At 28.8% G+C, this 13,557-nt stretch overlaps 1 non-coding gene across 1 annotated transcript; it reads right to left on the reverse strand.

The window, feature by feature from the left end:
• Nucleotides 1-12,756: 12,756 nt before the first annotated feature.
• LOC149515093 (small nucleolar RNA R71) lies at nucleotides 12,757-12,863 on the reverse strand. Its single transcript, XR_016327907.1, has one exon. It is a non-coding gene; the product is annotated as a small nucleolar RNA R71 (small nucleolar RNA).
• Between the last annotated feature and the right edge of the window lie 694 nt (nucleotides 12,864-13,557).

Genomic DNA, 13,557 nt, shown 5'->3' on the forward strand with positions numbered 1-13,557 from the left:
CTACTAAATTGATTTCTTGGGCAACAAAACTCAAGAGAAAAGGGGTTTAACTACTTAACAAACTTTAGGCACAAAATTAGTTGCAAATTTATCACATGCGCTAATATGAAAAAGTCTCTAGAAGTCCATTTAGTTAGAGATATTTTAGAGGGAGAATTTGGGCTTTGAAGGGCCTTTCATCTGTTTATAAAAAAGGAAAGAGTCGGCCATTTTGGAGGTTTTTTTTTAGTTTTTTCTTTGAAATTTTTAGTTCAAGTTCCTTCAAGTTTCTAACATTTTCCTTTCTAGAAATTTACTTTCTTACTTGCCAAACACTTTTGTTTCTTACATTTCCTATTAAAATTCAATTGTAAATTTGTAATTTCTCAAGTGTTTTCATGTGTTGTTTCAGATTCTTGCATAGGATTCACAAATTCCTTTGATTTCATATTCAAATTTACTCATTTTCAAGCTAATCTCAATTTCAATTTCAATTCTAGCATATCAAATCAATCACACATTTCTCTTCGAACTTGCATTAAATTGTATTCATTTTTGTTTTAATGTTTTTCTATGTTTTTTTAACTTAATGAGGTTCAACTTACTAGAAAATTAGTATCAAATTCTTTAGCAATTGTTCTAGTTAAATCTTACAAGTAGCTATAGAAAGCTAGAGGTGGTAGAATCCATATCATGCAATTAGCACTCGAGCTTCAATCTAGTCTCATCTTGGCAATTGTTTGATATCTTTTCACTTTGATTCCTTAGATTTACTTGTTTACTTGATAATTATAGCTTGATCACCTTCATTTCTTCATATTTCCTTGCTGTTTGGATCACAAATTTAGTTAGTGTTCATTTTCTAAAGATTTTGAGTACTGTTTGTTTAGCGAGATTTTGAGTTTATTTTAATGTTTTTTGACGTGATTTTCTTGTTCAATTCTGTAGTAAACTTAATCTTTAATGTTACTTTAGCTTAGTTTAAGTTCATGTTTAGTAGATTTTACTAGATTGCAATTTTACTTTTGATGCACATTTGAATTATAGTCTAGGGGTCAAAATTCGTTACTACATTTTCTTCTCTTTCTTGCAATTTGTTGAATGTTTTTTATCTTCAAATTACTTTTTCATATTGTTACTTTGATGCCCATTCAATTTTTAGTTTACATCTTTTATGTTTTGGTTTAGTTTCATTCATCAATAAGAGCTTAGTGTTGTACCTTTAGCATGTTGTTCTTTTGTGGTCTTGAGCTTGTTCATGCATTTTCTCATTTGATTTTCAATTTTTGATCTTTATGATAAAATAGCTTTATTTTTTTTTATTATTGTTCTTTCAATTTGCAGCCTTTTTATATTTGATTTTGATAAATTTCAATTTTAAGTTCTAGTTTACTTGTTTAATTTTTAGTTGTAAAGTTAGTTACAAGTTAGTGATGGTTAGGAATTAGTTAGTGGTTAGTTGTTACTTATATTACTTCATTGTGTTTTCATATTTCTATACACTTTAGCTTTCCAATTTCAATTTTCATAATGTTCATTAATGGAGTTTTGCATTCCAGATTATGTTCATTTGGTTTGTTAGTTAAGTTAGTAAATAAGAAAGTAAAGTAGTTATGTTAATTATGCTTGTTTAGAAGTTACTTTGATTGCATTTTCTACATGCCTTTTTTAGTTTAGAGATTTGTTTTATATTTTAATTCATGTCTAGCCTTTACCAAATCATTTTACTTGCAATTTTTTCATTCTTGTTTACCTTGTTTAGATATAGTTTATTTTACTTGTGTTTACTACCTTGCAATTTCAATTTCCTTAGTTGCTATTCATGTTTGCTCTTGGGTTGATTCAACTTTAGGAGTTATAAGGTGATAATAGGTAATTAGCTTAAGAAGTGACTCTAACTAATCTCTGTGGAATCAATACTATGGTTTCTAGCCTCTTTAACTACTTTATGGCTTGTGGACTTATAGTTAGCCTAATCAAAATTTCACATAACTAGGTCTTCTACTATTGCTTCTTTCCTCTCGTTATATGTCTTAACAACCCCTTTTCTTTTAGACAAACCTACCAACATTTGTTTTAGTTTTGCCAAGTACCTGTCTATATTTTGTTACATCCCTACAACTATTTCTTTGATTTCTTTATGTGCTCTTTCCATCTTATCAATTCAATTGGCATTTTCATTCTCCATGATCCTTAAGTAAGCTCGAATACTATAGGTACGAAGAATCAAATGATTTTGTTTCTTAGGGTGCACTATCCTTGAACCTTTTATTGATTCCCAAAAATTAGAAGTTCATGATGTTAATTTTTATTATTGGCCTCAAGAGATAATTTAAAAATCCTCTAATATTTAGGCAAGGCTTTTAAAGATATCTTTTTACTTTGAAAATTTGATGAAAGTATGCTTATAACCATCATTCCTTGTCCTGAACTAACATGTAAAACAATGTTCAAACAAATAATGCATGATATGAAAGTCAAATTTAATTATTGTTGAAAACGAACTTAAATCCCTCTCATATATTCAAGTTGGGTTATTTAAGGGTACTTCTTTCACCTTAAATGTCTAATAAAAGTATATACACAACCATCATCCTTTTCATAAGCTTTTTTAAGCATACTTTTAAGATATAAACAGAGATATTCATTTATAGATAATTCAAGTCAAAAAAAGTTCTCATTCATTCCAAAAATTCTAAGTTCTATATATAATGAACCCTCTTAAAACTAGACCCATAAAAAAGTGTCAAACTTGCTCATATTGCCTATTCGGCTCACCTAAGAAATCTAACAAAATCAACTATGGATGCTAGTGGGAATGACTTTTTCACCTCAGGGACTTGACCTTTTCCATCATTACCTCAGCTTATCTAATTGCCTTTTAGATCTAAGTAATAAAGTGGTCAATATACATCTATTTCCCTTGACTTTTAATCTTCCATTGTTGTCAAGCTTTTATCTCTTGGTTACACACTTGTTTCTATTTGACTCCCTTTCTTTCCATTCCTTGTGTAAAACAGCAACATGGTCCTTGTTTTCTTGCAACTATAGTTCTAGGACTTTGATCTCTATGCTGAATGCATCATTTTCCCCTTGAGTGTCTAAACACCTCTTATTTTCCTATCTTAACTCCTCATTTAATTCCTCATTCTCTTCTTGGGTCATACTTAACTCCCTTTTGTTTGCTATAAAGGCTTTGTGTGAATTCTTCTTTTCTTATGTTGTCATAGTAATCTTATCTTTGTTATCTCAAGCCTTGTGCCTCTAGAATCACACATTTTCCTTAAGCTACTCTACCTTTTCTCAATATTTGCTTTCATTTCCTTTGACCTTTAACTGAGCCTTTAACCTTTAGTTTTTCAAGTGCAACTCTTTGAGATCACTTTGAGCCAAGTCTCTCTCCTGTGTCATCTTCTCTAGCCTATCTTTTTATGTACTCTATGCATACTTCAATTGACTTTTCTTTTTTTATAGCTCTAGTTTTTTTTCTTCATTTTCTCTATCTCAACTTCAAACTCTAACTTGGCAATCTTTAATTTTGATGAAGGGGGCAAGGCCCATGTGCTGACTAGCTAGATTGATTTTTGATCAGATGGTTGCACCAAATTGTTAACGTACTTGGTCCTCCAAACTAGATACCCTACGATCACATTATCTATATACCTGCCCAATTTTGACTGGAATGTTTGCTCATATGCTTTTGTAATGCTATGCATTTTAGCTATGTAGCCTTTTATACCATAGTTGACTTTCTCTAATCTAGTCCTTGAGTCATTGAAATGAACTTGTGACACCCAAACTATCTTCTAACCATCAATGGTGTATAACTGGTTGTTCTCCAAATTTGAAGCAATAGGACCCAACGCTAATCTCCACAGTTGTACAAAGTCGAGATATGAGGCATCCATGATGCCTTCAAATCACTTTATCCCTCTCTAGGTTTTGGAAAAACATTATCCACTATTCTTTAGAAAGACTTCTAAGGCACTTTTTTTGCATTGATCTAGAGTAAAGATGTTATGGACTTGGTGTAAAGCAACAATAAAGTACAGTTGATGCCTTAAAAGTGACTTCGAATACCAATCATCCTTCCCTCTACTTTCCTTAGGCAATGGTTCAAAGTTTCTACCAAGATGGTTGGTGAAAGGTTAATCTTCTACTCTAACTATATGGAAAAGTCAATCACGGAAACCTTTATATACCCTAAAGCTCTTGGGAAAATTACCAAACCGTAAATTGCCAATGCAAACATATCTATAACCCGATTTTCATTGGAACTTTGAAACATAACATCTCGTAAGAAGACCAACAATATCCCTTCGCTAGTTCCTTTTTTCTTATCAATCACTTGAACCTCGACCTCAATTATCTTTGTTAACTTTTCTTGTACCCTTACGGCTTCTACATCTTCTAATACATTCCATTAGGCTTAGGCAAAATTAAGCGTAGTAAGGTAGAATATTCTTCTATAGTGGGTGTCATATTTTCCTTGTTGAATGTGAAGCATAGGTATGCTGGATTCCAAAACCTTATTGTAGCCTTTAGTATCTAATCATTAGGTTTCACCATCAACAATAGGGCAATGTCTCCATACTTAGCTATGAAAATTATCTTCCTTTTTGGGCCTTATTAACTCTAAATACCTTCCAAATCTATCATATCATTCCTCTTTAAGTCCATATATACCATATTCAGAAGGCTTGCAACATATCCATCAATCAAATACTCTCCCTTTATCTGTTATCTATTATTTGACTGATCTTTAACTTCCCAAAATAACCTATTTACTAAGGATCCTACTTATGATTCTTGGAATGCCATGAAAATTTTTACAAATGAATAATTTATAATGTATATCTTTGATGCTTTTATGTAAGGATGATGCACGAAGCAAACAAGAAAAAGGAAAACACAAAAAATGTAGAAAAATTAGTTATTAAGGAAAAAGAAATACAAATGCAAACTAACATGATAAGTTAACAAACACATATTTTTATTAATCAATTTTTAACCTTTTTTTCATTTTTTTCCTTTCTTTCATTTTTTTGTTTTGTTTTTTTTAAAGAGTTGTAATTCTTAATGACTCTCTCTTTTTTTTTTTGTTAATTAAAAGCAACAATTCAAATTATCAAATTAATAGTAAAGTAAATGAAAAAGGTAAGAAATGTTCCTTCATGTGACTTATTTAAGGTAATTGCTAAGGAAATGGTAGGCACGACTTTACCTACGGCTAGCTTCCTATGTCTTGCTATATGCCAGGTTGGGAATTAACTCATCTAAAGGTTATCAAATTGTTCTTCACATTATCATCCATCACAAAATAATGAGGCACCCCAATTCTCACCCATTATAGGCTATAAGCGGAAATGGTTCAATTTGAGTTAGAGTGTTTCACTAGCCATTGTAGAGATTTACACCTCACGAGAGTGTAGCTACTTTATTTATTCTTAAATAGGGTAAGACCTTAGGTATAAAGCTTATGCATGCAATACAAATGTGAGTGTGCAAAGGAACATACAAACCTTGTACACCTTCTTAAAATACCCTTATCCTAAATGCCATACAATTATTTAAAACAAAATAAATAATAATTTAAAAATAAATGACATGATTAAAGTATGCATAAAATGTAAAACACATACACACATTTTTTTTAAATTTTTGTGTTTTTGGAATCAAAGAAATTAAAATCAAAACATTTTTTATTTTTTCAATTTTTTTCAATTTGTTTTTCAAAATTTCCTCTTTTAAAGAAAATAAGAAAATTAAAATCAAGGAAATAAGTTTAAACACTAATTAAGACCATTAAACCAAAATTTAGGATAACATTCAATTAATCTTTAGCTTAACTCTTAAAAATGTGTTTTCAGTGGAGTCACGAAGCTATCGCAATGTTTCAAGATCAAGGAAGTGCTTGAGCATTAGACGAATAAGGAATGAGAAAAACAGGGGGCTTAAAAAATCATTTTCGACAAAAACAAAAAAGAAGTTGCCATCAATCCTTTTTAGGGTGTGATTGACCACCCAAAAACTTTTTGTCCTTTTTGATAAAACATATAAAAGTTTTAAAGGTTTTATAAAAAGAACAAATTAAGGTTTGCAAAATCAAATTTAGTTTGAGAATCAATTACGCATAAGGAAAGATTAACACCCCCACAACGTCCGTCGAAGATGGTACCAATTGATTGTATATTATCCTTAAATTTTGGTTAAAATAGTCCCATTTTAGTGTTTAAAAATTAATTTTTTTCGTTAATTTATAAAAAGAACTTGACTTTTTTGAAAATAAATCAATTTTTGAAAAAGCAAAAATTATATTTTTGGATTAGTGAAATACCTTAAGTATTAAGATACCTTTGTCACTCTCCTATATTTAGGTAGAGCTTCAAAAGCATTTCTAACGTAAGGGTTTTTAGGTTGTCATATAAATTGAGATAACAACTCACGTAAATGATAGCTATCGAAAGTCCTCCTATATTTAGGTCAGATCTTGAAAGCTATTTTTACTTGAGATGTCATCTTATTTAAAAAAAATTTTCTTTAAAAAGCTTTATTTATAAAACCAATGCGTGTATGCATGAACATAGTAATAAATGAATGCATGGCAATTTAAGAATGCATGTGACAAAATAAAAAATGTAATGCAAATGCATGAATAGAGTTAAGGATTGGTTTTAGGGTTTAGGGTTTGGTTCGGGTATAGGGTTAAGGGTTTCTAGGGTTTAAGATCTAGGGTCTAGGTTTTAGGGTGTAGAGCTTAGGGTTTCAAATTTAGGGTTTCATGGGAAAATGCATGTGACAAATGCAAGACAAGAGAAAAAACTAATTACAAATCTAGGCATTTAAAAAAATAAATTACAAACTAGATATGCATGTTAAAACATGAGGAAAATGAATCAAACATTAAAAGTTTTTCAAACTTTGAAAAACATGTTCCACCATTTTTTTTCTTTTTAAAAATCAAACAAACAAACACAAAAATCACCAAACAACCTACTTAACTAACATTTTATTTATAGAGAATTAAACCAAAACATATTGAAAACTTGATAAATCAAGCAAAAACATGTTCAAGCAAGGATGAAATAATCATCATTTGGCCATAAACAAAGGAAAGAGGTTCAACCAAAGCATAGGGGAGCATGGCCGAACCCTTTTATGGCATCCCACAATCACACCTTCATTTCACTTACTCAAACATGCATTCAACATCACAATATTTATTGTTTAAAGACATTTACATCCTGAGAGAAGTTTTATCAAACGTGTAATGAACTAAAAAGTGAAGATACCATAGAACCAGACATTCAAAGCTATACAACATACATACATCACAGACTAGCTAGACTTCATGCAAATAATAAATGAACTTACAATTTAATCTCCACAAACAGCATTTGAAAGCAAAAAAACATCAATGGAAGACTAAATGAGATTTGGCCATGGTGAAGGAATGTTGGCGAAACCTCCAAAGACCAAAAATGGCAGATTAATGTTTTTTAGTACTTGACTTTCTAGCTTCAATCCAAACTGTGAACTAGTTGGATGAAGTTTGATCCAAGCTTTGAATAAAAAAAATGAACAATAAATTTCTCAAGAAAATAAAAATAAATAAATAAGCAATATCAAAATGTTATGAAAATGTGATAAAAATGTAATGAAGTGCAAGAAAAGAAAATATGAATTATACCTCTTTTCACATTTTTTTTCTTGGCTTCCTCCTTTATTTTTTTTCTTTCATGTCCAGCCTTTGCTCCATTTTCTCCTCTGTTAAAACTATTCCTTCACCCTTTAAATGAAAGAAAAAAAATATCTCTTTAAATTAAATGGTAACCTTTAGATTGGAAGTGCATGTAATGGTCCATTTTCATTCCTTTGTTTTCTTTGCAATGAGCCATCTTTCATCTTCAGATCAAGCTCCTCAAGATCATCCTATGGTTGAAAATGCTCACTGCCAAAGGTTGGACTTTTAATGTTGTTGGAACCAAGTAAAAACACCATTTTACCGCCACTAGAAAGTTTTTGGTTTCTAGGCTATTTTCTTAGAAAACAATACTCTCTTGTTTATTTTTGTGATTTTAAAGCACTAAAAATAAAAAAAAATATAAAATTAAGATCTAAAATTTTTTATGAAAATCCAATCTCAAAAAGGTCAAATTACGAAATTACCCTTTTCAAGGTACTAGAAGGTTTTCTAATGAACAAAAAATCATCAAATAATTAAAAAACATGATCTAAAACGTTTTCATGAAAAATTGACCTAGAAAAGGTCAAATTACAAAAAATCCCTAAAGGATATTTTTGTGATTTCACATCTTTTGAGGTACGATTAAGGTTTTCTATATTTCAAAAATCACCAAATAAAATTAAATTATGATATGGAGCTTTTAGCAAAATTTTGACCTTGGAAAGGTCAATTTACTAAAATACCCCCAAGGGTATTTTAGTAATTTCATACTTCCCAAGGTGTGATTTGGATTTTTAATGCATAAAAAATCATTAAATATTATAAAATCATGATTTGAAAGATTTCAAGAAAATTCACTTCGAGAATATCAAATTACAAAAATGCCCTCGAAGGGTATTTTGGTAATTTTATCTTTCTTAAAATGTAATCAAAGTTTTCAATGCTTTAAAATCACAAATATCATTCCCAAGGTTGATTAATCCCATTTGCTTGTGAATTTTGAAAATTTTACTTGAGTTCAATCCAGTTTAATTGATTTTGATCAATTTTGTCCAACTTTGACTAAGTTGGCCAGATTTGACCTTTAGGCATTTAGGTCAAATTGGTCCAAATTTTAATTTTAAAAACTTATCAAAATTAATGAAATGTTAGATTTGGACTAGGTAAGGCTTTAAGAGCTCCACAATCAACCATATTTTGCCAAGACAAATTAGATGTCTATAGTTAGTATGCATTTACTAATATAATATCATTGATTTACTACTTAGTTTTTTTCATTTATTATAAAATAATCATAAATTTATTACTAAGTAAACATGATTTGTTACCAAGCTACTAAATTATATTAAATTATCCATGATTTATTATTAAGTTATCACTTATTAACGATTAAGTTATTGATGATTCACTACTACTAAGTTATATTGATTTATTTTAAAGTTTCCAATGATTAATTACTAAATTATTATTGATTTACTACTAAATTATTTATAATTTACTATTAAGTTTATCAATTAATTACTATTAAACTAAAACTGATTTACTATTATGTTATCACTGATTTACTATTAAGTTATCATTGATTTATTATTAAGTTATCAGTGATTAACTATTAATTTATCACTTATTTTTTATTAATCGATCAATAATTTATCAATATATTGTTATGTATTTACAATTATGAAACATGGAATTCAAAAGTCCACTAATAATATATGAGATAATTTTCTTTTTATATAATAACATAATTGTTTTATTCAAATTTAGAATTTTTTTACTAAATATTTTATTTAATAAGTTCATAGTAGGTTTATTCTAACCTTAAAATAAAAGTTTTGACTTTGTTACTGTTAGTAACCAAGGTTCAATTCCTAACAATTTCAAGTATAAAAAGTTATAAATAATTGATAATTAATTATTACTTTATTCTTATTACCATCATTCAAAATGACTATCTTGACATTTTTATGCCAATTAACTTCTTCAATAGGAAAGAGTGAAGAATATTGTAAGGAGTTATAAGAATCCAAATAAAGTTTAACTCTATGTTATTTTCCTGAATGACTATGAATTATGATATCTCTTTCAAATAAAATGTTTGAATTATTTTTAGAACCTATATAGTAGCTGCTTAATCAACAAATGAACGGTTATAAAATCATTGATTTAGAATAGCATTTCTACAATACAAATTTCAAAATCCTCAAAAGAAGATATATCTTTTAATCTCTATAAGACTTAGGCATAAGGATTTTTTTCTACAATTATGATATCTTTTTCAAATGAAATGTTTGAATTATTTCTGCTTAATCAACAAATGAACAATTATAAAATCATTGATTTAGAATAGCATTTCTACAATACAAATTTCAAAATCCTCAAAAGAAGACATATCTTTTAATCTCTGTAAGACTTAGGCATAAGGATTTTTTTCTACAATTATCATTTGTATCTCCATTTTCGCACTTAAATTTTCATTTTGTTGTGTTCTCATTTTATTTTGAAGTTTATAAATAGTGTCATAAATGTTTAGCTAAAATAATGTTGACTAATCAACTCAAACTTGAACCAATTCAAAACTCAAATTGAGTATAAATAAATTTTTACTCATTTTAAAATTTAATTTAATTAAAAATATATAATACACATAATTAGAAAAATTAATTAGTTGACTTGATTTCAATTAATTTAAAAAAGTCAACAACTTAATAGTTATTTAAAACCAAAAATGACTAAACATAACCAAAATTTGAATTGAAATGGTAACCTAATTACAATCTAATATTTTTTATTCATCTTTCATAACAATTTAAAAGTTCCTTATTTAAACTTTTTTCCTTTCATCTTTAATGTCTTATTTTTATTGTCATTGTGGTTGAATTAATTAATAATTTTAAGAGTATTTCAAAAGTGAAATTGCATTTATAATTAATTAGGTATATTTATTTTTTATTTTTTTGGATTTAGGATAATTTGAATATAGCATTTTAAAAAGCATGTACCAATTACTGAGTCAAATTTGTTCATATGCATAAGTGAATAATTGAGTTCACTATGAATAGAAGTAGATGATAAAACTTGACTCAACCTGATAGCACATTGATAGCACTAAAATATATAGTGTTTTACAAGTTCCTTTTGGTTGAAAACTTTTAAATTTGATAGAATTGGTGCCTTTAATGTTTGTTTTCTTGATTTTTAGGTTTTATGTACTTGAAGCATGAAATTCATGCAAAATTCATGCAAAATCCATGCAAGATTAGTACAAGTCTAATCATTGTCTTGTTCAGCCATGTTAAATGAAGATTAGTCGATTTCCATTTATATTTGGTTTCCTAAATTCACCTAGATTAAGGAATCTTAATGGCACCAAAACTCTTACACGTATTTAGTTATCCTATTTATAAGAGGACTTTTACATGCAATTAAAGATTGATGACTTATATTTAAAGAAAAACTCATTGTATTTAGCCAATAAAGATTTCCAATGACAAGGACTCTTTGATCACCATTGCAAAAGCTATTATGGAAGAAGGATTCTTTGATCTTTTACTCAAAAGAGTTTGGATTAGATGCAACTACATGGTCTTGATAAACCATGTTTAGCCGAACGTCTATTGATGAATGCAAGATCAATCATACAAGGTAAATGGATGGACAAGGTCACTCCAAAAAAGCATTATTCGACTAAGACTCTCCAAGATCTAAGACTTTATGTTCATCTAACTACTTGAAAATCTAGATAACTTTTATCTCTAAGAAAAGAACTCTTGTAATCCAAATCCCCCCATAGTCGAACCCCCCATTATAAATAGAAAGGCTTTTTCTTGTATTTGACATATCTCCTACATCTTATTCTTCACATCTCTTCTCTCTCTTCTTCTCTTTTAGTTTCGATTCTTTAGAGTTTTCTTTGTATTTGGTTAAAGTGATAGATTAGCCGTTACAACTTTTGTTTTCTAATTTTGTTTTTTAATACAAGAATTCTTTTGTTATTCAAGATTTAGTTTTTTCAAAGCCTTATTTCTTTACAAAGTTTTGGTTTATACTTTCTTTTATGTTCTTATAGTTTCGACTATCACCTTTTTATATTTAAGATTCCAATTTATGTTTATGCAATTATAAAAATCTTTCTTTTATTTTATGTTTTTAATGCTTTTGGCCTACACCAAATCTTCCTTCTTTCATAGTTTTCAATCATTTTTACTTTAGATCTAGTATTTGGCTACATCTAAGATTCTGAGTGATAATTGGATATTGAGATCTTGGCTTACATAAGTATTCTTTATATTTTCTTGATTTACTATTTTTGCAATCCAACCAATCTTTTCATTAATTTAGACATAAGATAGTCGCTTATCACCTTTGGTACTTGATTTTTGCTCAACAATTCAAATTATATAATCCTTGTGGAATAATACTCTACTTACTTACTCTATTACTTAATTATGATCTGTGCACTTACATGCATTATAAAAAGTAGCAATAAGTTTTTGGTGTTTAGAATCAATATTAATAAGGATTTTTATTCCTTGTAATCTAAATATTTTTCTTCATTTATTTTAAGCTATTTTGATCTATTCTTTATTTATATATACATATTTAAAAGTGTTAACCTAGCTCTGATTGACAAAGAAATTGAAAGGACCTTTAGGCATTTGTGAAAAGAGCAAATAATAGCACCAACACCAATCCAAATAGCAAACACAAATAATGAAGGTCGTAGAATATTGAGGGATTATGCTATTCCAAATGCTGATGAATTTTAACCATCCATACGAAAGTTGGCAATTCAAGCAAACAACTTTGAGATTAAGCCTTTGATTATTCAAATGGTCAAAACTTTTGTATAGTTTTGAGGGTTACCAAGCAGTGATCCAAATCTTCATTTTTCTAATTTTCTTGAATTATGTGATACATTTAAATATAATAGTGTTTTAGATAATGCAATTCAACTAAGACTTTTTATTTTTTCTCTCAAAGACAAGTCAAAGAGTTGATCATCTTCTTTACCATCTGAATTGATCACAACATAGGATGACTTAGTACAAAACTTCCTTGTTAAATTCTTTTCACCTACCAAGATGACCAAGATAAGGAATGAAATCACTACATTTATGCAATTTGATGGTGAGAACTTATATGATATGTGAGAGAGATTCAAAGAGCTATTGCACAAATGTCCACACTATAGTATCCCACAATGGTTGCAAATTTAAATTTTTTACAATGGACTAACACCATTAATGAGAACTACACTTGATTCAGCTACCAAAGGAGCCAATATGAGTAAGACCACTGAAGAGGCACATGAGTTGATTACAGAGATAGTAGCCAATAATTACCAATAGGGTATGGAAAGTAAGGTACATAAGAAAATTACTGGTGTGTATACTTTTATTTCTATTATTGCATAGTTAGCTAACTTGTCAAAGAAAATAGATGCCCTATAAACCCATTCCCAAACTACCCTTATCCATGCTATACAAAACCCATTTGTTTCTTGTGAAATTTGTGATGGGCCTTATGCTACTAAAAATGTCAATTTAAAATGGAAACGGTCTAATATGCCTAACAATCCAAGCTTGCCTTTAATTTATACAGCAATACTTACAATTCAAGTAGGAAAAACCACTCAAATTTTTCTTAAAACTAACCCAATGACCAACCCACTCTGCCAAATACAAAATTTTGCCCAAATCCACCACCATGCAACCCAATCCAAGAAAAAAAACCAAAATTTGAAAAGATTTTAACCTAATTGATTCAATCCAATAATACAACCATTCAAAGCCAAGCTGCATCAATAAAAAACCTTGAAAATCAAATGGGTCAACTAGCTTAAGCCATCATTAATTGACCCTTAAGAACCTTACCTAGTAATATTAAGT

The sequence above is a fragment of the Durio zibethinus genome, chromosome 14 (genome assembly GCF_047325235.1).
Source record: "Durio zibethinus cultivar Kanyao isolate XHJ-2024 chromosome 14, ASM4732523v1, whole genome shotgun sequence".
NCBI lineage: Eukaryota > Viridiplantae > Streptophyta > Magnoliopsida > Malvales > Malvaceae > Durio > Durio zibethinus.